The sequence below is a fragment of the Rhodnius prolixus genome, unplaced genomic scaffold (genome assembly GCF_049639745.1).
Source record: "Rhodnius prolixus isolate KJV_2025 unplaced genomic scaffold, Rpr scaffold_9, whole genome shotgun sequence".
NCBI lineage: Eukaryota > Metazoa > Arthropoda > Insecta > Hemiptera > Reduviidae > Rhodnius > Rhodnius prolixus.
In genome coordinates this window covers 7,156,423-7,170,336 of record NW_027411604.1, presented here as the reverse complement: position 1 = coordinate 7,170,336, position 13,914 = coordinate 7,156,423, and the positions used below count along the sequence as shown (strand labels likewise).

The following is a 13,914-nucleotide window of genomic DNA, read 5'->3' as shown; positions in this document are numbered from 1 at the left end:
ACTTATTGACGTGAATACATCAATTTGCTATCATACGGAGGCAATCCAAAAAAACTAATGATAACAAAATCTGGGGGATACAGTTTGGCACTATAGTTTCGAATCTATCGTCTACATCCAAAATTAAATTAGACCACTGGATAGCTAAAGGATCAAAGAATTCATTACGATAAGCGAGAACTGTGACGCATCGCGCGCGGTGGAGGTGGAAGCGAGATCATTTTGCTGCGTCTTGAGATTTACAATTAGTATAACTTTTGACTCGGAGAAGCTACAATGTTCGTTTAAGTTTCAATCGTCAGCTGTCGTCACAATCTATCGATTGTATACAAAACATTAGTGTAAAATAGTGACAGTGAATATAATAAGGTGTTAGAATAAAAATATATTATCAAAAATATATAATGTCGGCCTATTACGCGTCGAAAAGTCAAAACCAAATCGGTATACGGTTGGAAAGGGCTTCTCAAGAACAATCGAATGGTAATAACAAAACACCATATGACCGAGTCAAGTTGTGTCGGGAACGTATAAGAATGAATGCGGCCGAGTGGATCAACGTCAGAACATCTGCAGCTGAGACGGTTGAAATTATGCAAGTGGATGATGAAATCGCTTCTACATCGGCAACGGACTGTATAGGCATAGATTGTGTTCGATCGTCGATTTGTTTCCTTGATTTCATCCTAAATACATGAATAAAAATATTTTATATAAAAAATGTTACGTAAACGTATTCACGTACAACACACGGCCGTGTCCATGACACAGCCACAGTTTTTTTTTACTTAATTTGTAGTCGTAGCTTCGATATTTAAACTAAAATGGGTGTCACAAAAAAAAGAATAATTCAATTGATCTAAATTATTCAACTGGTGAACAAAATGGCCACTACCAAACTAGTCACCAGTGGTTAAGTTAACAGCAGAGCATACTCTGCCAAATACTTGTGGTATCTCTTTGGCAGACTTGCTGAAGATGATGTGAAACAAAGCAGCTTCTCAAAGTGGTTTTGCTGATTGTGGGCGAACACCATAGGCTGGTGACCGCCCCACCACACACAAACGTTCAATGTGCTTTAAATCGGAATAACGAGCTACTCAAAGAAAAAATTGGTCTTCTTGTAACATGTGGTTTTCTAAGAATTATCTTGTTGGAAGATGGCCACCTATGAAAGCTCGTTCAACAAGATCTTCTCGATGTAGTGGTGTGCTTAAAAAAGTTAATCTAAACTTAAATTTTTTACGGCACTCTGTAACCTAGGTGTAATTTCGCCATTGTGGGGGTCTCAAGCGGCAAACTTAGTGCTCTTTTAAAGCGAAACCTTCTCTCTGTTATCTTTGATTATTTAAGCACAAAAATTATAGTCGTCATTTATACATGAGGTTCCATGGAATAATATAAAAAAGCATTTTTCATCTATTCCACACCCTTTTATGAATGAATGAATGAATGATTTATTTGCTCTTAAGAGTACAGATCTCGTAGCAAAGGGTTGGCCTTACAGTACAAGGAGTTTACAAAGTTAATTCTGTCAGACTTATTATACAAATTAATGGTTTTCTATTATTGTATACAATATATGTACGGGCTGAGATTGAAAACAAAACAGAACTAAACTATATAATTAAATCGGAGTGGAATCATTTCTAGCTATAATCAGTAAGAGAAAGTTATTCTAGAATTAGTTATTTGTAATAGTAATTTATATAAGTAGAGTAGAGAAAAAAAAAAAAAAAACTAGATAATTACAAACTTATTGCAATCATTTTCTTAAATGAAGACTTCTTGTAATAAAGTAATAAAGGTGATTAAGCTTTTGAACATTATCCTCAATATTAAGAAGCTGTTGAATTTTATCTCTCTCGGTTTTTACATCTTTGGTGTATCTATCAATGTATTTATGTCTTAAAGAGTCAAATACTTCGCAGTGCAGCAAAACTTGAACAATAGTATCTAGACCCGCGTGACAAAGTGGACAATCAGCCTCAGTCTGGAAGTGGATATAGAAATTTTTATTATAGATCCGGGGTAGGTACTTGCCGCTAAGCCTTACTTGGGAGATAATTCTAAGTTTTTTTATACCAACTTTAGTGGTCAAGTACAACTCTCCCCGGCCAAGAGAACAAATATCTCTAATAAATATACTGTATTTGGTATTTATTGCCGAGTCTACATCTTTACAAAAAAGATGATTCTCAAACTTTTCCAGTAAATTATTATAATGGCTTTTGAGAATCTGCGGACTTTGACTGGGCCAGATGTCCTCCGCCCCAATAATTGTTAAATACCTTCGTAGACATAGGGTCCAGTTAAAACGTAAAGTGCAAATTTCTCCGAGTTCCAACAGACGTAGATAGCAGATTTTGGTCAAGCTGTCATCTGGCATATTTAAAAGAGAGAGCCACCAGTCATTCATTCTTTTGAAAATCTTGAATTGTAAGTGCGTTAGACCGCAATCAGGTCGCATTAGATAGTTCGGCAGTTGTAGAAGTGTTTTAAAAAAAGATAGTTGACCTTTTTCGACCAAGTCAGAGTAGTCTGGGGCCCAGATTTCCGCTAAATACAGCAGTGTGCTTTCTGAAATTGATTGAAATAATTTAGTTTTAGTTTCCCAGCCTTCTGATTTACACGCGACCAGAGTTTTTCTTACCACTGAGTTCGCTATTGCGCATTTGGATAAAAAATACTTACTAGCAATGGCAAATTTACCGGAGGCAGACAAAGGTACGCCCAGGTACGTAAATGAGTTAGTGACCTGTATGGTCAAATTATTGTAGGTGAGATTGGGCATCTTACCCAATTTACCACCTTTGTGGAAAGGAAGCACTGCCGATTTATCTACATTAACGGTCAGCGAAGACTTTACAGCGTATTCTGCTAACAGTTTTAGTTTATCCCTTTTATGTATTTTATTAGACGTTTCAGACCCGTCTGGCTCATCTTCAGTATATTTGGAGCTTTTCATTTCTTTTTCCCATTATTTTCATTTATTTTTCCCATTATTTTCATTGATTTTTAAAAAAGCATCAGTAAAAGTTATATCCGTACATAACAAGTTCCAAAAGACCTGCTGATGGACCCGAGGTGATTTGAAACGTCTTAATTGGTTTATTAAACCATTTTTTATTATTTTTTTTATCGTTCATTTAGTTACAATCAGCGCTTTTAATTGCGTTATAAGCAACAATGTTAACAATAAACAACATATAACTCTTAGAGTGGAGAAGTAACCCAGCGGTAACACTCCAATTTCACTATCTATAGTCTCTCGTCATCAGAGAGGAGATCGCGAGGCCACACTGTCTGGAAATGTTCTGGAAGATAGATGTTGTACAAGTGGATTGTGATGAGATTGAAGGTTAAGATGGAATTTTCTGTATCGTGTTTCAGCCACTTGTGCGACGAAAGGAATGTTTAAGTCTGTGTGAATGGTCTGATTGGTGACGTAGAAAGGAGCGTTTACCATAGAGCAAGAATTTTGGACTGCAAGGATGGATTCTTTGAGCGTTTGGTTGAACCCCACAGTTCGATATTAAAGCATTTAGATTTGAAAAAGTGGCTTTAATAATTTAATTCCAAAAATCATATCATAACATCAAGTCTACGAAGTTTGATCCAGTAATAACTTTCTTGGTGACAACAACTGAAGCTTGACTGCCTAAATAAGTGCTTCAAAGGCATTTATATCGGCTAGGAATTCGTAATTTCCTTACTAGCTTCTAAAACGGTGAAGCGAACGCACCTATGGAACACCTTGAAAGAGATATGTCATCGACCGGATACATTTAAAGATAAAGCCTTACAGCAGGTTGGGGCATAGTTTTAACGGGGCTTAAAATAAAACTTTATAGTTTAACAAACTTAAGGTGTGAGATGTTTAAAAAAAAAACACACATTTTCAAACGCTGAGATTCTTTTTCTAGTTAAAGCAAAGAGCTGGAGGAGAGGCGGGAAACAGTCAAGTCTTGAGCATGCTTGAGCTAGCTAATCCGATGTATACAGAGCCAAGCGGAATGCTGCTTGAAGCATTCCTCTTTATGCTTGAGTAATTTCCGCCAACTAGAGGAACGTAAACACTCCATCAAAATTGTTGACCGGAACTTATAAGGCAATAGGCTAACTAAACTGGGCCCCCTAACAGTAGATAAGTTGTATTTCCTAAAACTGGCCCAACCAGAATTAAACCTGTGACGTTTAGATTAATTATATTAATTAAAATCTTTCTAAAACAATATCTACACCAAGGACATCAATCAGCATCAATAATAATCAATATCAGTAATAATTTTAAATTACTTGTTTTTCCTCACTATATTTATTATCACAGCTGCAGTATATTTCTGCAATAAGTGAAGCTGATACAACATGATACATAGAATAAATACAAGAATAGCGTGAGGGGAGAATTAACCCATTGGTGAAACTCCCAAAGAGGTATAGTTCACTATTATGCACTGGCTCTTACTTCATTTAGAAGATCGCGGTGGCCACCTGCGCTTCAACCGCCTGGTAGGATATTCTAGTAGTGTAGTAAGTTGGGGTACTAGTTAGGATTAGAATGTGAGGTGATTGTTGTGTGCAGTTTAATTTAACGGGATCTTGTAGCTTCTGATACAGCAGGGAACAAGGAAATCTCGTTGCAAGGTAGAGTTAGAGACATAGTAAGGAGCATTAGCGGATTTGACGGAGTGTTTTTTACTGGAAGGATTGGATTTTTATAGATATTGGAAGCTTTGGCTGAGCCCCAAAGTTCCATTCCGTTAGTCCAGGAAGATTTCACAGTATCATTGTGTAGATAAGTCGTTAATTCTGTTTTTAAATTGCTAAAATAAAATTTTGGTTTTTGCTGATTGTCTATCGAAAAACAGTGGTTCGTTGTCCCGGTTCAGGCCAGTAGCCTTCTAAAGCCGAGTAAAAATAATCTGTATAAAAAGCTGTATTTTGGCCATTATCGATTATTTTATAGTTCCTCCTAAATAAGTACATGATCAATTTCACCTGGTAAGTACTTTCATGCCGGTGAAAATACATTAATCTCCCCCAAAAACCAACTTGAAATGACAAAAAACTTCGTGCTTTAAGTACTTAGAAACTATTCCATTCATTATTCGCTATCGGCTGGAAAATTTATTTAATTTACTTAATATACCTGAATAGTATTACTGATTTAAAGATTTCTACACTTATGAGAAACTAGGATAAGGCGAGTTTAGTGAAATTTACGGTCATCACATCTCAAATACAAGAACAAAAAATATTAAAAAATGCCGATTTTTGTCCATTTTCGGCAATTTTTCCCTACATCATCCAACCACACTCATAGCCTCGGCCTACATCTTAAACTTCTTCCACCTGGCCTTCATGCTGTCATCTTACGTATTACATTGTCTGGATTCTTTTAGCATCCTCTACAAGTGACCAAGCCAAAAAAGTAGTCTTCCTTTTTTATTTAAAGCAAATCCACTAAAGCTGTGGATTTCCTAAATAATATCTGGATTATCCAGATTCCATTTTCTTGTACCGGGCCAAAAAAATCTTTCCTCAACTCTTCACATTCTCAGATACTCAACATCATTGCACTCTTTCTCAGTGAGTGACCACCTAACTTAGCAGATTAGCTCTCCCTTGAAACGAACATTCTAGAACTGTCATAACTCTGGCGAGTACCCTGATCCACTTCAAACTTGGTAGAAACTAGTTTAGAAAAACTGTGCCATTTTGGGGCTGTAGGGTTTGAAATGAATCGCAGTTAAGTTTCCGTTTCTAGAAGTTGGAAGTAGAATTAATTAAATGGCTCCGGCTTCACTGAAATTCATTAAACAAAGCGCTTTTAAGTGTTTGAAAATAAACTATGATATTTTGATTAAATTTTAAATGTACACCTTCTATTGAATATTGTCAAGCAGACAGAACTACCAGCTAAATAACGACAAAGACCCGTTTTGTGTTATTAATTTGGCGAGTACAGTACAATGTATGTTGCTATCCACTTTATTTTACTCTTGTTCCGGTTTGTTTTAGTAGGAGGTGATAAATTGAATTCAATTTGTTTCCGTTTTCAAACGCTCCACAAGCTTCAGCGCATGCGCTCTAGAATGTTTTTGTATTTGAAAGGATTTCGAAGAGCTCAGCCTTGTTAAGCCATTATCCAGAACGTTTACCATTGTTCTGCTACATCCATTTTTCATCATAAGTTGCAGTTTGATCCAAAAAATGTGCCCTTTTTTTGTGATGGGAAAAAAAACTCCAAATTTTGGCCGATCTTCAAATTATAAGAGTTACTTCATCGTGCCAGTGGGTATCAAACCATCCAAGACAACAGACTACTTGTTCCACAGCCCTCCAAGCCGTTTTGGTTAGTCAGCTTTCCAGCATGGTGCTTGAAGTGTCTTCTACCATTGTGGGCCAAAACTCTGAAGCCCACATCGCGCAGTACTATCAATGGAACTCCAGTAGCGTCAGTCTTTGTTCTAGTTTAAAGTCACAAAGAAAATTGTTTTTTGAAACTCCATCTCCGACCTGAAGGAGAAAGTGAAAACAATGAAAGGTTAAGTGACAAACAATGGTAAATCTTAAAAGGGGTGAAAATTTGGTAAAAGATGGTCTACCAACAGCAAGGTATTGATTTAAGATTTCATCCAGAAAAAAACGTTTTGAAAAATGCGCGTGTCAAAACCCACAAAACGTTCATACCCACATAATAAATTCGATAAAATTTTTTTTAAAAAAAAAGTTTATAAATAGCAACGACAGCCTGCAATAAAATGGAACTATTCCATAGAGAATAATCTTTCTAGATCATGTTGATCTCCAGAAGCAGGTTCTAAAGTATAAAAAAAGAAGGTGGAGGTTATATTATGACAGGTTCGTCCTAATCCTATTATCTTTAGATCGCCAAGTAATAACTCGACAACGGGAGAACATTTTCTGATCCAGTGTTGACTCCATTGATCCGTTTATATCAACCCTCATCTTATATTGTTTTTTCATCATCTTTTGCACACTGTGCTCTTCTTTAGCGACATAAAAATGTTATTGGTTGCTTAGGTGTATATATATTTAATTAAGACTTTGTTTTCTGTCATTTTATAAAAAATTAGAGCCATCACAAAAAGTGTTTTTAATATCATTTATCGATGCACTTTTCTCCATTGGTGCACTTTTTTTCGGTTATGTTCGAATACAAAAGTGACATCGAGGAAACCAAAAAACGGTAATTGACATTCTTGTTCGCTTCAGAGAGAGATTATATCATGTCCTGATTATGGGCCCTAATGCGACAAGGATTTTACAGAAAAATGGACCAACATGCAGTTAGTTAACTAAAAAAAAAAGAAAAAAAGAAGCGATATTTGAGTAACTCAGTGGGGGTTCGAACTTCGGACCGGGAACCTTATTCATATTTTAATTATGAGATAGAATATGCAGTAAGCAGATGCTTCCTGAACCTCCTTGCCCCGTGAATAGGCCCTGTAACCAGAGTAATCTAATTTCTACCCAAACACAGGGTCTCTTTGGTTCTCTTTGCTTACACAGCCAAGGCTACATAGTCTTGCTATCTCAAACCTCAAAGAAGGACTTTGCTCTTGATCTGATATTCAGCGCGCAGCTTTTTGGACTCATCGAGGATTTATGTGTGTATTGTGGGTTCGAAGAGATGGTCTTTCTACAAATTATTGGGCAAAACTTCTTCATGGAAAGGTTCGTCCAGTCGGCCGATTTTTTGTTTTTCTAAAAATTTATTCTCGATTCCGAAATTGGCTCACAAAGATATCAAATTTTGATCTTTCTACTTTTTTTTTTTAAATTATGATCTGCAGCAGACTCGAAGAGACGAACATACAGACTAATTTGTAAAAAAACTACTTTATTAAGGAGACAATACCTCTAGTGCTGCACGAGACCGAGACGAGGCGAGACTTTATGCAGTCTCGATCTCGGTCTCGGTCGCTCAAATCTCGGTCTCGGTCTCGGTCTCGTCGACATATCTCGGTCTCGGTTTTTTGAATTTTTGTTTAAGTATTAAAAGTGGTTTGCTATTAATAATCTTTTCAAAAAATGTTATTATTTTATAATAATTATTTTAATTTATATATTGATAATGAAAATGTGTGTAAAAGAAGACAACTACTTACACTTCAATGCATCATATGTTACTATTACTTATATATCTTTATAATTTCAAAAAGATGTTAAAAACGCGCCAAATGAAAGACCCAAATAACATATCTGCCTCCTATAACAAGTCGATTCGTGAAATAAAAAATACACCTCCCAACAAACTTCCCGCTCCATTAGTTATGGCTGTTGGTGAAGATAAAGAATCTGATGATTCACCTTTTGACGAAGACGACGACTGCATCAATATTTTTGCACCATTTGCTCAAAAATCAGCAAATATCACCGAAGCATGGAAGGCAGAAATAATTAATTACACCAAATTAGACCAAGCACCAGTAGACGTTGGCATTTTAGAATGGTGGAAAACACTTGAGAATTCCTTCAAAAATTTGTCTAGAATGGCGAAAGATATTTTTAGTATCTGTGCAACTTCAGTGCCATCTGAAAGATTATTTTCGCAAGCTGCGTTGATAATGACCAATAGAAGATCTTCTTTAACTTGTGACTCAGTAAATGCTCTTTTATGAATCAATGCTTGGGCAAAGAGTATCTAAAAAACGAAAATTTGTGGCAATATTTTTTAGATGCGTAGATAGTCTTTTTTTTCAAATTCACTAATTCTAAAATTCTAAAATATAATTCAAATAATATCTAAGTTCAAAGTATTAGATTATTAATAGTGAAATTTATGAAATTGAATGAATGAATGATATGAATAGTAAATTTAGTGAATTTATGTAAAAATTAGGTAATTCGAAGGGGGCCGCCACGGTAGCCGAGCGGTGCGAGAAAGATAAAATCGTATCTTTTAATAATTAATTCAATACCCGTAATGATTATTTATTAATAAAGAACACAATTTTATAATTTTGTAGCTAAAAATTAATATTTGAAAAACCGAGACGAGACCGAGATTTCTCGACGGGATATATATCATGACTCGATCTCGGTCTCGGTCTCGGTTACTCAAGACCGAGACCGAGATTTGTCTCGTTTCTCGTGCAGCACTAAATACCTCCACTTTGCGCTCGCTCGGTAAAAGAAATATGGAAGTAGAAGACCGTTTTTAACGAAGTTCCACTTTGCAAATGATTCGCCGCATTAATTTGGAGCTTATACTATACTTAATAAAAACCATAGTAAATAGAATCTTTTTTTTTATTTATATTCTGGATATTGTGACGTATAATTAGCCAAAACGGAAATAAAATGCAAATTTTCTTTGCGAGAGGTCAGATTTTGTCTATTGTATATACGATTTTTCAAACTGTTATTTCCCGGAGATGAATTGAGGAATGGTGAATACAAATATATGTATACATCTGATACAGAACATAAAAAAAAGACGTTTGCCACGTAAAATATAAAAGCGTATTTTCAGGTCAGTTAGTTTTGTGATTGTTTTGCTTTGTGGTCCATGTCCCCTTCCAAACAGCTTCAAACACTCTCACTACCGTGTAGAGATGAATGTTATAAAAATAACTCCATCAAAGACCCCCCTCCCAAAAAAAATACCAGATTGCTTTTTTGGATAGAAGAAAAAAAAAGTGATGAACAGAATCGTTCGTCGATTTAGTGTACCATTTATGGTTGGAATAACCGTTGTTCTCTGTGCTTGGAATCAGACTTTCGGTTCTCTGTTTAATTTCAGCATTTTTGAAATTGAAAGAATTTTATCTCAAAATTTATTTTTAGGGTGCTTTTACATCTGGGCCTCCAGCTGCATTCTCTAGCTGGTTCATTCTATGCTAGATATCTATCACTTTTATATCCAGGTAAAGTTCTTTATGTAAATCTGTCCAATGTTTTTATTCTGTTTTAACCAGACAGGTGTACAGAAGGAGTTGCATACACAAAGCATTTTAGAAACAAATAATCCAAGATAAAAATCAAACAGAACTTAAACAAAAAATAATAATTAAATAATGTAAAAATGATCGTATTAAATGAGAAATAACCTTTTAAATTAAATTGTTACTTTTTTTATAAATTTGCGACTGCAGCGGTTGTTGCAACAAGCAAATGTGATGTAATACTGTGTCTTGATTGAAGATTGGAGAAGGCACCCAGTGGCGACACTCCATTAACGTGAACAGATCACTATACTGTTATGAGGAGAGAAGGTCGCAGGGCCATCTTCTCTTCAATCTCCTTGGAGAATTACCTGGTAATGTGGAAGAAGATAAGTGTTCAATTAAAGGATTAGGATGAGCTGCTGTAAAAAAATGAAATTTTAAGAAACGAGTTTTAGTAAGGTCATTAATGAAAGGGATGTTGAGGTCATTATGAATGGTGAGGTTAGAAATATAGAATGGAGAGTTAACATAGTTTCTGTAATGTCTGAATGCGTAAAGAATAGGAACGTTTAGTCGATCGTATTACCAAATAGGTCGTAGTAACAGAAGGTATAAGTGTTGAGTTTAGATTGTTTGTTAAGTAGTCTGGCGAGAAGTTTGTAGCGTTGGTTAGTTTCTAGTCTTTTCAGTCTAGTCTGGAGGATTCCATGTCAACCGTTTGCTTCTAGGTACAGTCCAAGGTAGCGTACTTTGTCCACAGTTGGTATAGGAGTTTTTGGTTCAAGATGATGGGAGGTAGGATTTTTCGTCTCAGAGTAAATACTGTATATTTTGATTTCGTAACGTTAGTTTTGATTCGCCATTTGATAAGCCAGTCCTGTAAGTGGTTGATTGTGTGTTTGTGGAGCTAGTATGTATAGCAATAAGAGGATCGGAATGAGGAGAAAAGATAGCAGTGTCGTCAGCAAAGGTGGAGAGGATGGTACACTTGAATATTATAACAGTGCATTATAACTTATATCAGTCATTAAACATGGATGAGGGTATTAATGAGTGCATTATACTACGTTTACGATATAATTATAAATATTTAGGCAGCCAGATTTCGATTAAAATGACAGTAAATGCAATAGTTGTCCCTCTCTCTGCTAATAGTGGTTGGAATAGATAATTGGGATAGATATTTCATTCTCATACATTCATAAATCGGAAATGTAATAAATAAATGAAATAGATCTTAATTTTCATGGAGATTACAAAGAGTACAGAGCTGGTTAGGATTTATTAAGTAGGCTATTGCCTTATTGAAGATTTTAATGGAGAAATTACTGCAAGTTCTAAGTTGGAACAATATCCTAAATTTGTCTTATTTTTAAATGGAGAAAATAGAACTTAGCAGGCATAAACACCCAAAAAGGGAAATGGCATCCCCTGAAGTTTAGGTAGAGAATTAGTTTCCTGTTTTTTTTGTGTAATAGTTTCCTCTTTCCAAAGTTGCAAAATCCCCTAAGGAGTAAGATACCTATTGTATGGAAAAGACCTGGTATAGGGTTTACAGTTAATCGAGAGGGTAGAGCTAATGTTAGCCTATCTGTTATGCAATAGCCTCCTAGGGAAACCCCGAATTCAACCATTGCTTTTAATGCATTAGACTGTGAGTGTAAGAAGTTGTTTATCTGGAATACCCATATGGATGCTGCGCGATTCTTGAAAGATGCCTCCTAGCAAAAGTACCTGAACATAGAAAAAAAAAACAATCCCTAAGTAGTCCAAAACAACGTTCACTTACTGCGATATTTACCAATTTTCTTCAGATATTATGTGTTCACAACGAAAGTGTTTATTGGTGGAGATTGATTTTGAACAGTTTCTGACTAAGATATTTATAAATATTTGATGTCAACCAAAAAAACCTTAGTGTCAATTTAATTCTGACACACGCGCAGAAATTGAATTATTTCGGTTTACCGTGTATTAAACAATTTTTTCTGACAATTCAATTTCGAAAATTTTACTGGGCGAAAAAAAATGACAGTAATCTTTAGGCCGAAAAGTTGTCAGAAAATTTGTTTTTTAACAAAAAGAATTAATCCTGTAAAAAAATCATAATTCATTACAGAAACAAAAAAATAAGAAATAAATCAAGAAAAATCTAGAATAAAGAAAAAAATAATTAACATATATTACCTTTAGTTGGCCAAGATGCCATCTAATGTGTTCTCCTTAGCAGCCTTTTAAGTATAAATCATCCGTGGTTCGCCCAACTCTGCTTAGTAGAGGTCGCTGGAAAAGCTAAGAGATCAGGAAATGGCGAATGGGAAAGTCAGAGTTCGCTTTAACTGTTTTTCTTTTCTCTTTTAATGGTCGGAGGCAAAAAAAAGAAGAACATTTTGGCAAATTATCAAAAAATATAATAAATTACATTTATAAAGTGTATATTTTATGATTATTAAATTGTTTTTTCCGGGAAAACTTGGTTGTGAAAAACGTATAAATTTTGTTCAACTTTGTTTCAGAGAAAAGGATTTTTCTTTCTTTTTTTAGGTTAGAGCTAATTTGTGTTTACAACAGTCTAGTGTGACATTTCTGTTAGGCTTTTTTTAAGCTGCAAGTTTTGTAATTCAATGTTGAAGAAGTTGCTGAAAAACCGATCTATTTATTGTGTCTTGTTCTGTACATGAAAATTGTATCGAACTTCTTCGCTTGCTTGTTAGATAAAACCTGGGTATAGAGTTGTATTTTTTTTAACTATATTGAAGAATCTATCAGAATATTGGGAAGGTTATCATCGATAATGTGCGTTCGATAATTGTTTGGCTAGACGCCAAGCTATCAGAAGTAGCTAATCCATTTTTTTCCCCCCAAAGGAAAATTGATGGTATCCAGGAGTGCCTCTCCATGTATAGAAGTATCCAATAAAATTACTTTTCAATAAATTGAAAATTCATTCAGAAAATTGGTACTTTCCCTTAACAAATTTTCCAAAGAATTTTGAATTTTACTTAATAATATTTAATTGCTTTGTATACAGCCAAAGAGTCCACACTTAAATATTACAAATTTTAAATTTCAAGAGAGTCTAATTGTATTAATAACTGCTGTTAAAACAGATTGAAAAAGAATTAAGCATTCAAAATTTAATAATTATTTGATAGCCAACTATAATATGAACAATAAATAAAAGAAACTTTAATAAATAAACAAAATAACTAACCTCTACAGCAAAATAAACAAAACTTCAAAACAAAAACATTCGATTAGAATGTCATGTTAGTAAATACTATCTCTAATAAATTCAAATAAACTGTTGAAATCTACACAGTGTTAGTAGAAAAGTTTTATAGTAGTAAGTTGGCAGTACTGTAACAATTTTTACAATATACTAGTGGCTTTGTTTACTTCAGTTAAGATGTTGCGGTCCGCCATTATTAAATTCGGATTTATCATTGGCATTCAATTTGTTTCGTTTTTTAACTACAGTTTTTCTTTCATTCTGTTTGTGTGAATAGTGTAATTATTAGTTTTTTCTTAATTTAAAATGTGAGTTCAGTGAATTGGGTTAAAGGTTTTGAATTAGTTTTACACACACAAACTTAGTTCTGTGTTCTCATGCAGTGCCACGTAATGAGACCTGGATTGGACTGTAATTTACTGCTTAATTTAAGGTAAGCTTTTGTTAAAGTTAATGCATCTAATATTTTAATCATTTTGAGTGAAGAAAGTGTAATCTTCGAGGCGATAATATGAATTGGAATTCTTACAAATAGAACCTTTAACTTGTTACGTTGCTAGTTTCATTGATTGTTTTTGTTTAAAATTTTCGTCTTTTCCAAATTATGTATTTGATTCAGGTTTAACCCAGTTAAATTAAACAATTTGAAATCAATGTTTCCTCTTTTTTCATTGTGAAGAATTGCTTCTTTTGTGATTGTAGAATTTATAATTTGATTTCTTTCTCTTGATTTTGTCTGGTTCCAATTTAGTACCGAAAATG

The 13,914-nt window shown here is 34.5% G+C and overlaps 1 protein-coding gene and 1 long non-coding RNA gene across 13 annotated transcripts in view; one reads left to right on the top strand and one right to left on the bottom strand.

The window, feature by feature from the left end:
* Positions 1-13,914, top strand: part of Tpst (tyrosylprotein sulfotransferase) — a 332,855-nt gene that overhangs the window by 150,036 nt on the left and 168,905 nt on the right. Inside the window, exon 1 of one of the 11 annotated variants that reach the window (XM_074128993.1) lies at positions 13,447-13,585. The exons of the other annotated variants lie outside the window; for them this stretch is intronic. The gene's annotated coding sequence lies outside the window, so the exon portion shown is untranslated. Of the gene's footprint in view, positions 1-13,446; positions 13,586-13,914 lie in introns of those variants that run through there. 11 annotated transcript variants of the gene reach the window in all.
* On the bottom strand, positions 5,402-13,260 carry LOC141454598 (uncharacterized). Of its 2 annotated transcripts, XR_012458814.1 has the most exons (4): positions 13,135-13,260; positions 12,108-12,274; positions 10,083-10,288; positions 5,703-6,522 (listed from the first exon to the last, which is right to left on the bottom strand). It is a non-coding gene; the product is annotated as an uncharacterized lncRNA (long non-coding RNA). The 2 variants fall into 2 exon arrangements; XR_012458813.1 differs by lacking the exon at positions 13,135-13,260 and having other exon boundaries at positions 5,402-6,522; positions 12,108-12,990.